Raw genomic sequence first — 13,323 nt, 5'->3', positions numbered from 1 at the left:
ATATATATATATATATATATATATATATATAAATGATCTTTTTTGTTTATGTACGGTACGGTCTCTACCAAACTACTTTTAAAGTTTTGGTCTTGAGACTTGATATAAACGGATTTTGACCTGTGCAACAAATTTGATTTGATATTTCGTCGGTAAAAATAACTGCTAACGTTTTAAAATTGAAAACAAATATTACTTTACAAGCGTAAATAGACTTAAAGTGCTCTTCTAAGTATGCGCAAATATACATTTATATGTTTAAGTCGTTTAATTTCCAACTATTTTTTATTCATCTGAAGGTAACTTCAACGTTAACGCTTAAGGATGATGCCCTACATGCCTTGGTTTCAATTGTAGCTGATTGAATCAAATATAAATATTAGTATTAATATTTATAAGATACACAAAACCAGATGTAAAAGTTCAATAAATTAATTATTTTTGTATAAATCCCCGGAGAAAAGGAATTTCTAAATGCTTATTACATGTTTATTTTTGTCGTATAATAATTTTGTTTAACTTCTAATTTACAGAGTTTACATTTATACTATCTCTCTCTCTCTCACACGCACACACACACACACACATATATATATGTATGGAAATCGCTCCAGACTAGGCATGAAGGCACTTGATGCGAGGCACCAAAAATACCACTATAAGATCAAACTCTTGCCAAGAAAAGTGTAAGATAGAATAGATTTTGACCCAATAAACAGCAATTTTTTTCTCTTTGCCAGAAACAACCCTCCTGGAATATGAGAACTAAATAACAAAATAAGAGAAGCAGACGTTATGCGGGTGCCGAAAGTAAACCCAATATCCAATTTCTAGTCGCTTTATTGTATATATATATATATATATATATATATATATATATATATATAGATATATATATACCAATACTATACATATAAAAAAACATAGCTGAAATGAAACTGATTAAAATCGTCCACAATGCATCTAAAACCAAGCTTCTCTCTTTACATCATCAACATTCTAATCCACATTTGTCATCAATTGAAATGAATGGCTCTCGTCTTCAGGAGGCCTCCAGTTTTGACAAGCTTCTGGGCTTGACCATTACTCCTGATCTTAAATGGAACACGTATATCAAATCTGTTGCCAAGGCCGCTGGAAAAATGGTGGGATCTTTCTATCGATCCAGTAGATATCTCACTGCTGATGCTATTCTCTATCTATATAAGAGCCAGGTACGTCCAAGGATGGAATACTGTTGCCACATCTGGGCAGGAGCTGCTAGAAAGGACTTGGCCTGCCTTGATAGAGTTCAAAATAGACTTCGTAGCCTCGTAGGAAATGTCCTTTTCTCCTCCTTGCAACCTCTATCTCACAGAAGAGATGTTGCGAGTTTGTCTCTGATGTATCGTTATTTTCATGGAAAGTGTTCAACTGAGCTTCAATCTATGGTCCCCCCTCGCCAAACTTTCACAAGAAACACTCGTCTAGCTGTAAACACTATCAATAATTCCCCCCCACTCTTTATCTGTGCCTAAACCTAAACGTAGATTCCATGAACAAAGCTTCTTTCTTAGAACTGCACGCCTGTGGAATTGTCTTCCGTTTTCCTGCTTTCCGGCTGACTACAATATGGTTGTCTTCAAGTCTAAAGTAAATAAGTTCTTGATGAGCCGTTCCATATAAGTTATTAAATTTACCAAATTTTCATTACTAATGATTACTATATTGACCAATTTCTACTGTACACTCTTTAACCCTTATCCTTGAGTGGCCTCTTGGCCTTGATAATGTGGTGATGCCTATGTAAAAGAAAAAAAACAATGACGCAAAGTATAATGTCTTTGATTAACAAACAGTTCCAAATAAGAGTATTCTGAAAAAAAAAATGGATAAAAACCACCGTTTAGATATCATAGTATTTGTTTACAAATATGCCTACACAATAAATTAATCCACGTATGCAAATATTATGTAAGGTTTCAATATAAAATTTCATATGGTATTTATAGTCGCACAAAATAATACCTTTTATTAAATTCTAGTATTTTGCTAATCATATGTGCTTATTTATAAATCTTGTTGGCGGAAGAGTAATATTAAGGTCGATTTGTTTATCTGGGTTAACTGAATTAGTTACTTCCTGTTAGGAGACGCGACACAGCCATGGCTCAATTTTCAAAACGGCAATTCAAATGCTAGATTAGATTTTAAACGCCGCACTTTAAAAGAAAGTTTTAACTTAAATTGAGGAGCGCCTATTCCTTCCTGTTGAACAATAGAAGTATACAAAAAAAGTCAATGCTTAAAGAAAGAACGACATCGTCTATACATTTATTTTATTTAATAACTTGGTAAAACAATGCAAGGTAAAACGTGATCAAAGAAGGTTCTAGAAGAAAAAGCAGTTTATCGTGTAAGAAATATTGAGCACATGCGCTCATTCCGGTTGTGGCTGAGGCACGTGTTTGTTTTTAAAGAGTAATTGAGTAGACATGCTGTAGCATTTTCAATAACAAAAGTAGTCTTCATACTTTGTTTATGCGGATTTATTTTTTCTTCAACATCGCCGTTTAGTTTAGTGTTAATGAAAAAATATTCTAATCACGGAGGAAGAGGACATAAGGAGACATTTGCTGAGTTTTCGTCACAATCGTATTGTGAGATAATGGACTCAGAAGAGAGAGACAGATATAGATAGATAGATAGATAGATAGACAGAGAGAGAGAGAGAGAGAGAGAGAGAAAGAAAGAGAGAGAGAAAGAAATGCTGTCTTAACTAATTCTTTATTTCTTATCTTTATTTTTCTAACTTATTGAAATGAGTTCCACAGACGAACAAAGACATCGAGATAACATCCCGATTACATTATTCTACATTATTGGCGGTATCTCTATCACATGGCTTTACGGTGATACTGATTTTAAATCCTTAACTTTCTATTCGTTTAAAAAATGCGACATACGTTATCGTCCAATTCCTGTTTTCTCCCCATCTCGCAAATTTATGTTACTCATCGTTTATTCAACTCAAGAACCGATTCTCTTTTATAGATTTGGGTTGCCTTGCACTCAGTGTGACCCTTGTCAAAATACACACAAGCTAATTTAAACACAATCAATGTAAGATCCTTAATATGTAACAATGTTTGCTGCGACAGGCGTGTGGTGTATTTACGTCTGTAAAATGTGTAAGCGAATTAGTATGTGTAGTTGTTTTGTTAGCGAAATAATGTATGCGTAATTAACTTGCGTACATGTGTGTTCGTTTAGTGATGCGTGCTTCGTCGGGTATTAGGTTTAGTTGTTAGTGAAAACTCGTCCGTCGCCAGCGAATGGAATTAACTTTTAAGGACATGACCACGTGGGTAGAATAAAGACGGAAAATATTGGAAAAAGGAGAATTCGGTGAACAGTTTGAATATAGATGAGAGTCTATCGATGGAAGGGCTGGAAGAAGACGAACGCATGTGGATCCTCAGATTAAGGTTCGAGTTCTCACTTGCGGAAGAATGTGAAACAGATAATAGTATGTTTTCATTTGTATATTACGCGCAGATTTTCGACCCTCAATGTCTCTTCCAATCCAACCCTTTTTCTTTTTATTTACCAGAAAAGGCATGAAGCCATTGGATGGAAATAGCAAGAATTTTTCTACTTCAAAGTAAAAAAATAACAATCTAGTATTTTAGAATAGATTCCGACTCAGAAAACAGCAATTCCTCTCTATCTTTGTCAGACACATCGCTCATGGAAAGCGAAGACCAAAGAACAAACCCAAGACCAATTTTTCTACTTTCGTTCATCAAAAGTCATAGACAGAAATGGTTGATGCTAAATGTAAATATTTCGAAATTTCATACATAATTAATGAGGCATTTTTATTTGAGTTAAAGTGAAATTTGACTCGTGCATAACTAGATCAGTATCCACGAAAAACACTGGTTCTTCAAAATGTCTCGTTTAACGAATGAACACTTGCCACGAATTATTCTATCAATATCGATGCAAACTATGTGATCAACCAAGCTGAGTTCAACAGCAGTGTCATCTTTTGTTGTCAGTCACTCTAATACCATTAGAAAATATATGAGTTTTAATTCCTATCTATAGATAAAAAAGAACGTCTTTATTAAATCGCTTACAAGATCAATTATGCTCCGCTAGTGTTCGTACTAATATCCATATAGAATCATAAAATTATGTAATTTCATTTTTTTAAAGATATAAATTACTAGCAGGCCGCCCGGTATTGCCCTGTTGTAAAATAGGCTTAAATATAATATTTTGATTAATGCAGATTACGTATTTATTATATAATTATATTATACCCTATATTTAGTAGTGATTTAAAATGTCACAAAAATAAATGACCCTTGCGCCACCACTGAGAACCGAAATCAAAACGTTCTGCTTATGCTTTATATTTTCGTTTAACGTTAATGCCTGAGCTATGAAGGCATGTTGACATTAAGGCTAAAAAATTAAAACATGACTCAATAGTTATTACGTTACTCATGCATATTCGTAATGCCGTAGTTCGACTTTCACCTGGAAAATTCAATTTTTTTAATTTTCACATTTTTTTTTGCACCGATTTTCCACAGCTAAAACTTAAATATAAAGTTTTGCATGCGTTTTAATACCCTCTATATTAAATTTAATATTTTTAGACTGAAAAATGACAGAGGAGTTTGGTAGACAATTTTTTAAAACAAACAATATGTATGTATATATATATATATACATATATATATATATACACGAATACATAAATATATATAGAAAGACGTTTGTGTTTACTATAACCGTTTTACGCAAATATTACGCAAGTATAAATCATGTAGAATATGTGCATGCATATGATTACACGTAATAGTTAACGAAAGATGATCATTTCATAAGAAAACCGAAAAAAACTCATAGAGAATTAATTAAAATGAATATTTAAAAGAATATGCAAATTGGCTAGATCTTTTGCAGATGAATGCAATTCCACGGTCAATATATAACAAAGTTGTATTTTATTTTTAAATAAATAGAGAAAAAGGGTCTTTAATATGAAAATACATAAATACAAAAAATATAGGAGTATAGATTTTAATTTTTGATGACCTAAAGAAAAAAAAACACATAAAACTTGACTTTTATATTTTAAATGGAGGATTTATTCCCGAATTTATGTCAAACGAGGGAGATTGTCTTACTTGTTGCATGTTTCCTCCCTAGCATAACCACTTGAAATATTTTTGTCCGAAGGCTAAAATTTCCTATTCTCTATCTGTTCTTGAAATAAAATATAAATTCCATGAACAAAGTTTATTTCCTAGAACTGCAGGCATGTGGAATTCTATACCGCCGGGCTGTTGTTTCTAAATGACTACAACATCGTCGTTTTCAAGTCCAATGTAAACAAGTCCTTGTAAACACTTCGCCTTAATTCAAATCCTGCCCAATTTCCATCACCACGTCTCCTTACGGTGCTCTCTCACCGATGTTCTATAACTCATTAACGCTTATCCTCAAGTTGCTTTCAGGTCTTGATAAATGATGACCCCTTGGTAATAAGGGTACACTTTACTAGTTAGCTTTTGTGTCCAACAGTGGTCTGTTCAGTTCTAATTAGTCTCATCTAACATGCTTGACTTTTCTCGAAGGTGAGCTTGTTTTTCCTGTCACCTATGCCGCTCCAATCGGGAAATATCGACCTGAATATTAAGACATGTAAAATAGGCGAGGGTTTTGATTTAACTTTACAAATGAAAATAACTAAAAATTCGCCCGAATTTCAATCTTTTGTTTTATTTCTAAAGTAGTAGCAATGGCCTCTTCAGCTTACAGAAAAATGTTAATTGTAGAAAAATGAGGAGGAAATCAAACAAGTCTAACATTATTCGTTTAATGCCATGGTTATTTTTAAATAACACGACATTCATAATTACTTGATAATAACACAAGAATCTATGAATCTATGTCATTTAGATAAAAGCTGAACGACAAGAAAAGTAAGCTATATATATATATATATATATATATATATAGAGAGAGAGAGAGAGAGAGAGAGAGAATAAATAGAGGTACACAAACAAATTCTTTAGAAACATTATTTTATTTATTAATAGTGTTCCTAACATTCCGGTCAACAATGATGCGACATACAATCATTTCAGAGATTACTTAAAATGCCATTTTGTTTCTGTATTTTGTATATACCAATCTTAATTTGTCTTCTAATCAACGCCTTTCATAAAGAGAAATTCAGTGCGCACATACACATCTTAAACGTTTTTTTTTAAGGATTTCAGATTTACATAATTAAAAATTAACCTTTGCTTTTGTCGTCGTCACCCCTCAATCTATAATGAGAGCACTAATGCCACTATCACCAATAAAGGAGATTAATACAAAAGAGAGTGGTTTATCTGCTTAACTGCAAATAAATATTCTGATATATGTAATCTCTTTACTTTCCCTTAATAATATCAACGTTATCTATATAATTATAAAACTCAAATGACCTTGCAACGATGTATGTAACCCAGTTTCCGGTTTACGACATCCGGTTGCGCATGCACGCATGACCTGCGCACTGAAATATTAACGTTATTATTTCGAAATTATTATTTAACATGGGAAGAGTGTGGTTTAAAATAACTTAAACGTAATACAGAAATGAACGATGTAAAAAAAAGCAGACAGTATTAACAATTGTTTATTTAGATAATTTAAACGAAAAAAAACCCCCAAAAAACAAAAGAACAATTGGGACGCTTAAATATTAACATTATTATTTCGAAATTATTATATAACATGGGAAGAGTGGGGTTTTAAATAACTTAAACGTAATACAGAAATAAACGATGTAAAAAAAACAGATATATCAAAATTTGAATTTAAATAGAATAAGTGTCATGGTATCTGTTCAGTGCACATTTACCTATAAGTATGGCCAACCACTTATAATTCAGTAACTGTAATTTTTTTTTCCAAAATAATCAATTATAATAAACAGAACGACTCATAGAAATCTATCTATATTCTTTTTTCATTTTAATATACTTTCATAGAAATGTTTGTTATGTACAAAAAAACTATTTTCTTTACGTCACAAGTGTCACGCTCATACATGAATTCCATAGCTAATATAACATACTGACCCAACGGGTCACGGGTAGTCTAGTATTATATATAATTACATTTCTAATGTCTGTAATTAAACATTATTCAATATTTTATCCTCGAGTAAAAACATTCGAAAAGATTAATACAACTTTTTAAATTGGCTTTATTAGAAGGTGACTTGGTGCACTAAGTTCAGACCCAGTTGGTTTTATTGTTATATTCACTTAGAGATATTTACTTTTTGTGAAAATTGCTCCAGACAAGGCACGGTGCCACTTAATAGAAGGAGCTATAAAATACTAATTCAATTTAAAAATAATAAACAACGATAAATGTTATATGAAAGATTCCCATGCAGAAAACAACAGGTGCTCAAATGAGCTTTAATTATGGATTTTCCTTCTAAAGCAATTGCAAAAACTCGTCCAGCTAAGATTACTGTCAATAATTTCTCTTTCTCCTTCTACATATCTTAAACTGGACGAAGCTGCCAGCAGCAAAGCTATTTCTTAATACTGCCTGTGTGTGGAACACAAAATTCGTCTTGAGCCGCCTCCTTATATCATCAAATGCTCCCCAATCATCAACATCATCACCTATCATCACGGTGCTCTCTCTCACTATCAACCTGCACTCATTTAACTGTTATCCACGAATTGTCTTACAACCATATTGTATTCGATTCGAGCAAAGAATAAATTTAAAAATAAATAATGCAAAACAGATTCCTCTTTGTTTTTGTAGCATATCAACCGCCTGGCCTTAGCAATTGGGTATGTTAGACGCAGATTATAATAATAATAATAATAATAATAATAATAATAATAATAATAATAATAATAATAACACCAATAGCAATAATAATACTGCTTTATTTCGCTTGCTCCGAAGACGTGAAAGTCATGTGTGTTTGCAGTAAAAAAAACGTCAACCATCACAGTTTGATATATAAATAGAAGTGCTTCGCATTACAGACTTTAATCATAACGCGCTAAGTGTCTTCAACATTACCATTTAATCTATAAGTTCTTAAAGATGTTAAAGCATATTCTTAATCTTTTGATCAATTTTGAGTTATTAAATTAATAACAGCGTTTATTCTCAAACGCAACAATATGCCACTTAGTAAAATATAAAATAGACTAACTTATTCGATCCATAACCTTACTTATTGGACCCATTTGACATTTAATAGAATTCGATAAATAGAAGGAACTTTCTATGAATTAGAATCAGGATGAACTTTGTTTTGACTGGTTCGACTCTCTTGTTGACATTATATCCCCAATTACTTCCAGAATCTGATAATTGTTTGATAAATAATTATTTTACTCTTTAATCTAATGCAGTCGTCTAACTCATATGCACACAAACGCATAAACTGGCTAAAAGCGGATCGACCCACTACGATAATGGCTGCCAAAGATCAAGGCTTGATGACCAATGCTTTTAAGACAATGAGTGATCTAACCAATGACAGCAAGTGCAGGTTTTGCCATACTGAAGCCAAATTTAGTCGGCAAAAAACAAAACAAAACAAAACAAAAAACAGAAAGAAAAAACTCGCTTCTCGCAGACACGTGGTTCGTTACAAAGAACAACCCAATTGCCAGATCCACCTACACATAATCTGTAGGACACTACCTGACTGCTTTCCAGCGGCATGCCTTTATAGCAACCGGGAATTATATAGTTGCATAATCGCGCGAGAGCAGACGCGATTCTACGAGAATTGCATAGGGTCAACGCTAATAAAAACCCATAGACGCCATCTTGGAACTCTCTTCCGCTCAGCCCGAAACACAGCAGACGTATCCGAGGTAAGCTCTCTATTTCCCCTCATTTCGGTTATTGCTAATTCTGCTACACATACAAAAGTAGCGAGTGCGCGTCACCTGACATCTAACTGCAAGGTTATGTTAGGGGATGGCTATTATACGACCCGACACGATAGAGGGTGTAAATATTTCCACTTGATCTGTAAAAAGTTTAATATTGAATGCAGCCGAAATTTTCGGGGAAAAAATATACCAGAAAGAACAATCGGAAATAAGTCATATGCCATCCACTAAGACTATCCAAATTTCTACAGCTACGTTCCTAGAAAATGGAGTCATAAAACTTGACATAGTAATATGGGACAACCAGAAGAAAGAAACAACCTTATTGGAAGTTTGTGTCCCCAATAATGTCTGGTTAAACAGAGTTGAAAGAGAGAAAATAACGGAATACGAAGGTCTTATATATGACATGAAAAGAAAACTGGGATTTTAAGAAGATTTCTATCTTCGAGTTTTATGAGAGCAGCTGGATTCATAAATAAGAATGTCAAAAACTACCTGACAAATATTAGAATATCTAAGTTAACAGGTGAATGAATATTTGACAACTGGCCGGATGCTCCATCCGCAGTTTTAACAAACTGATAAAAAAAATTAAAAAGAGAGAAACGCATATATATATATATATATATATATATATATATATATATATATATATATATATATATATATTGTGCATTGGGGCAGCATGTTTTCATTCAGGCATATTGTAAAATAGCACGGAGTGTTTTTACTTAGTCAACTTTTTTGTAATTTCTCCATTTTCAGAATTGTCATTCTTAGATCTCGGTCGAATTTGTGTAGGAAGGTTTTGTAATCATTTTCGTCCATCTGTATATTTTTCTCTTGCAAGTACTTTCAACTGATCTTCTTCAGTCGCCTTCAGGCAGCTTTTGATTTCTGTTTCATTTGAAACCTGGATGCTTTTATATGCTTCAGTTCAAATTTTATTTAACTTACTTAAAATAGTGAAACGTCTCGTAAAAAATACATTTTGTGTTAAGAACGTCGCTAAAATTAATGTACAATGGTTTAAAAGTGTGATTTACAATATAGTATGTAATTTAGTCTTTTTAATTTATTAATTTATAAAATTAAATTACAACTGGGATAGCTTCCGTACATTCATATCTGATTTACCTCTGCACTCCATGTTTAAAAAGGAAGTGTCCTCTATAGTATCAGATCTGACCGAATGGTTAATTGTAGGCATAGACCAATTCATACCATCTAAAAAATTCCAACAAAAACCTAACAGCCAGCCATGGTTCTCCCCAGAATGTGCTGCTGCTATCGCGCACAGAAATCACTTTTTCCATAACTACCAACGTAATAGATGCACTGAGACTAAAGCTGCTTTCAGGACTGCCAGCAACCACTGTAAAAGAGTAATAAAAAATGCAAGAGAGCTATATGCCCAGTCTGTTAAATCCAAGGTAGCTGATCAACGGCTTGGTTCCCACCAGTTTTGGCAAATAACAAATAGGATCCTGAACAGAAGTGTGCGTTCTATCCCAACCATTATCAATGGACCAGAGGTTATCTCGTCAGCGTCAGACAAGGCCAAACTATTTGCAAAGAACTTTGCAGCTAATTCTACCCTATGCGACGAAGGCCATCAACTCCCCATATTTCCTCCTTTAACACAGAACAAGCTAGGTAATATACAAATATCCGTGCATGAGGTCGCCAAGCTAATAAAAAACCTAGATTCCAGTAAAGCAACTGGCCCTGATGGCATCCCAATTATAGTGTTAAAAAAGCTTCAACCAGAACTTGCTCCCATACTTACGAAACTATTTAAGCGCTGCCTTAAGGAGAAGTGCTTTCCGACCCCCTGGAAGACCTCATCAGTTTGCCCTGTATTTAAGAATTCAGGTGATAAGTCATCTCCCTCTCAATACAGACCAATAAGTCTTCTCTGTGTTATGAGTAAGTTACTGGAATCAATATTAAATAGAGAAATAGTCAACCACCTCAGTAGAAACAACCTTCTTAGTGACACACAATATGGTTTCCGCTCTGCAAGATCTACCGCAGATGTGCTGACGGTTATATCCCACAGGATTAGTGAATCTCTTGACAAAGGCTTCCTTTCTAGGGCAATTGCTCTTGACATATCAAAGGCCTTTGACAAAGTATGGCATAAGGGTCTACTTCACAAGATTTCCAGCTACGGTATAACTGGAAATGTTTTCTCAATCATTAAATCATTTCTCTCCGATAGGCTCATAAGAGTAGTGGTAGATGGACAAAACTCGGAGGCCTGCAATATAAATGCTGGAGTCCCTCAGGGGTCAATCCTCGGCCCAACTCTCTTCCTGATCTACATCAATGACCTCCCTAAACACATACTTAAATCATTCGTTGACATCTATGCTGATGACACGACCATCTACGGCAACACATCAAAGGCTGTAAATGACGAAGTTCTCTCGGATTCTCTCTCCTCTGATCTCGAGCGCGTGGTTCAGTGGGGGAAGATGTGGCTAGTTACCTTTAATGCATCTAAAACCAAACTCCTATCCTTACATCATCAACGCTCTGATCCCCAGCTGGCATCAATTGTGATGGATGGCTCTCGTCTGGGTGAGGCCCCGTGTTTTGACAAGCTTTTGGGCTTGACCTTTACTCCTGATCTGAAATGGAACACGTACATCAAGTCTGTTGCCAAAGTCGCAGGAAAGATGGTGGGATCCTTCTACCGCTCCAGAAGATATCTCACTACTGATGCAATTCTCTATCTATATAAAAGCCAAGTACGGCCAAGGATGGAATACTGTTGCCATATCTGGGCAGGAGCTGCCAAAAACAGCCTATCATGCCTTGACAGAGTACAAAATAGACTTCGTGGTTTAGTGGGGGATGCCCTTTTCTCTACCCTGCAACCTCTCTCCCACAGAAGAGACGTTGCGAGCCTATCCTTGTTTTATCGTTATTTCCATGGCAGATGCTCGTCTGAACTCCAATCCCTGGTCCCCCCTCGCCAAACTTTCACGAAAAACACCCGTCTAGCTGAATCCACTGTGAAAAATTTCCTCCACTCTATATCTGTGCCTAAATCAAAACGCGGATTTCATGAGCAAAGCTTCTTTCTTAGAACTGCACGCCTGTGGAACTCTGTTCCGTCTGCCTGCTTCCCTCCGGACTACAACTTGGATGTCTTCAAGTCTAATGTTAACAAATTCCTAATGAACCACCCCCCTAATTAAACACTTCATAAAATCTCCTCACTAACGTGATGTACTTGCAATAACCCTTATCCCTGAGTGGCTTCCGGGCCTTGATAAGTGGTGATCACTGTGTAAAAAAAAAAAAAAAAAAAAAAAAACATATGTATAGATGTAACTATATGTGCACATATACACATTGTTAATTTTTGGCTATTTTGTTTTTATATACAATGTTTCCAGTATTTTTAGTCTTTTTCGTTTTGAGCTATTTAGATTATTTTCGTGTTTTCAACTAGTATTTGTTTAAATTGGGAATGTGAGAAGCCATCTTGTTTTAGGCTTTGGCAAATCGAAACCAATGCATATGCCCCTTGGTAGAATGCATCTTTAACAATAGAAACACTAATAGCTACATTATAAACACGACAGACACATTGTCCAGATGACCTTTCAGATACAAGCTCATTTTGCCAAAACCTAAAGCATCATGGCTGCCCACATTCACAATTTAAAAAAAAATTAGTTGAAAACCCGAAAATCATTTGTATAGAGCTAAACAGGCAAAAATTAATAATGTTAATTTAAAAAACAGTAATAAAAATTTAAAGTGCCTGGGTACGTAACCACTCGATATATATATATATATATATATATATATATATATATATATATATATATATATATATATGTGTGTGTGTGTGTGTGTGTGTGTGTGTGTGTGCGCGCACGCGCGTGTGCAAACATATATATATATATATATATATATATATATAGATAGATATACATATGTAACTATATGGTGTAATTTAAATTTATAAATTAAGAAACAAATAAACATTCAGACTTAAAACGAAACAGTAATCAAAAGCTGTTTTAAGACGACTGAAGAAAATCAGATTAAAGTACTTGCAAAAGAACAACAAACAGATGGACGAAAATGACTACGGAACTTTCTTATTCAAATTCGAACGAGACATAAGAATCATCATTGGAAAAATGGAAAGAATTACAAAAAATGATGATTAAGCCAAAACAATCCGTGCTATTTTACAATATCTGACTAAATATATATATATTATTAATGGTACGATTCCAAATATTTTTCCGGTTCTGGTACAATTAGCGATTCCGATTCATTTCTAAATCGAGATTTGTCGCTTTTGTTCGAATTACTGTAAACCCTTCGTGTAATGTGTTCAAATATTTTT

Source organism: Euprymna scolopes, chromosome 3 (assembly GCF_053919585.1).
Source record: "Euprymna scolopes isolate OS-2025 chromosome 3, ASM5391958v1, whole genome shotgun sequence".
Taxonomy (NCBI): Eukaryota; Metazoa; Mollusca; class Cephalopoda; order Sepiida; family Sepiolidae; genus Euprymna; species Euprymna scolopes.
The sequence above is the reverse complement of the archived record's forward strand: the minus strand, read 5'-3'. Positions refer to the sequence as shown.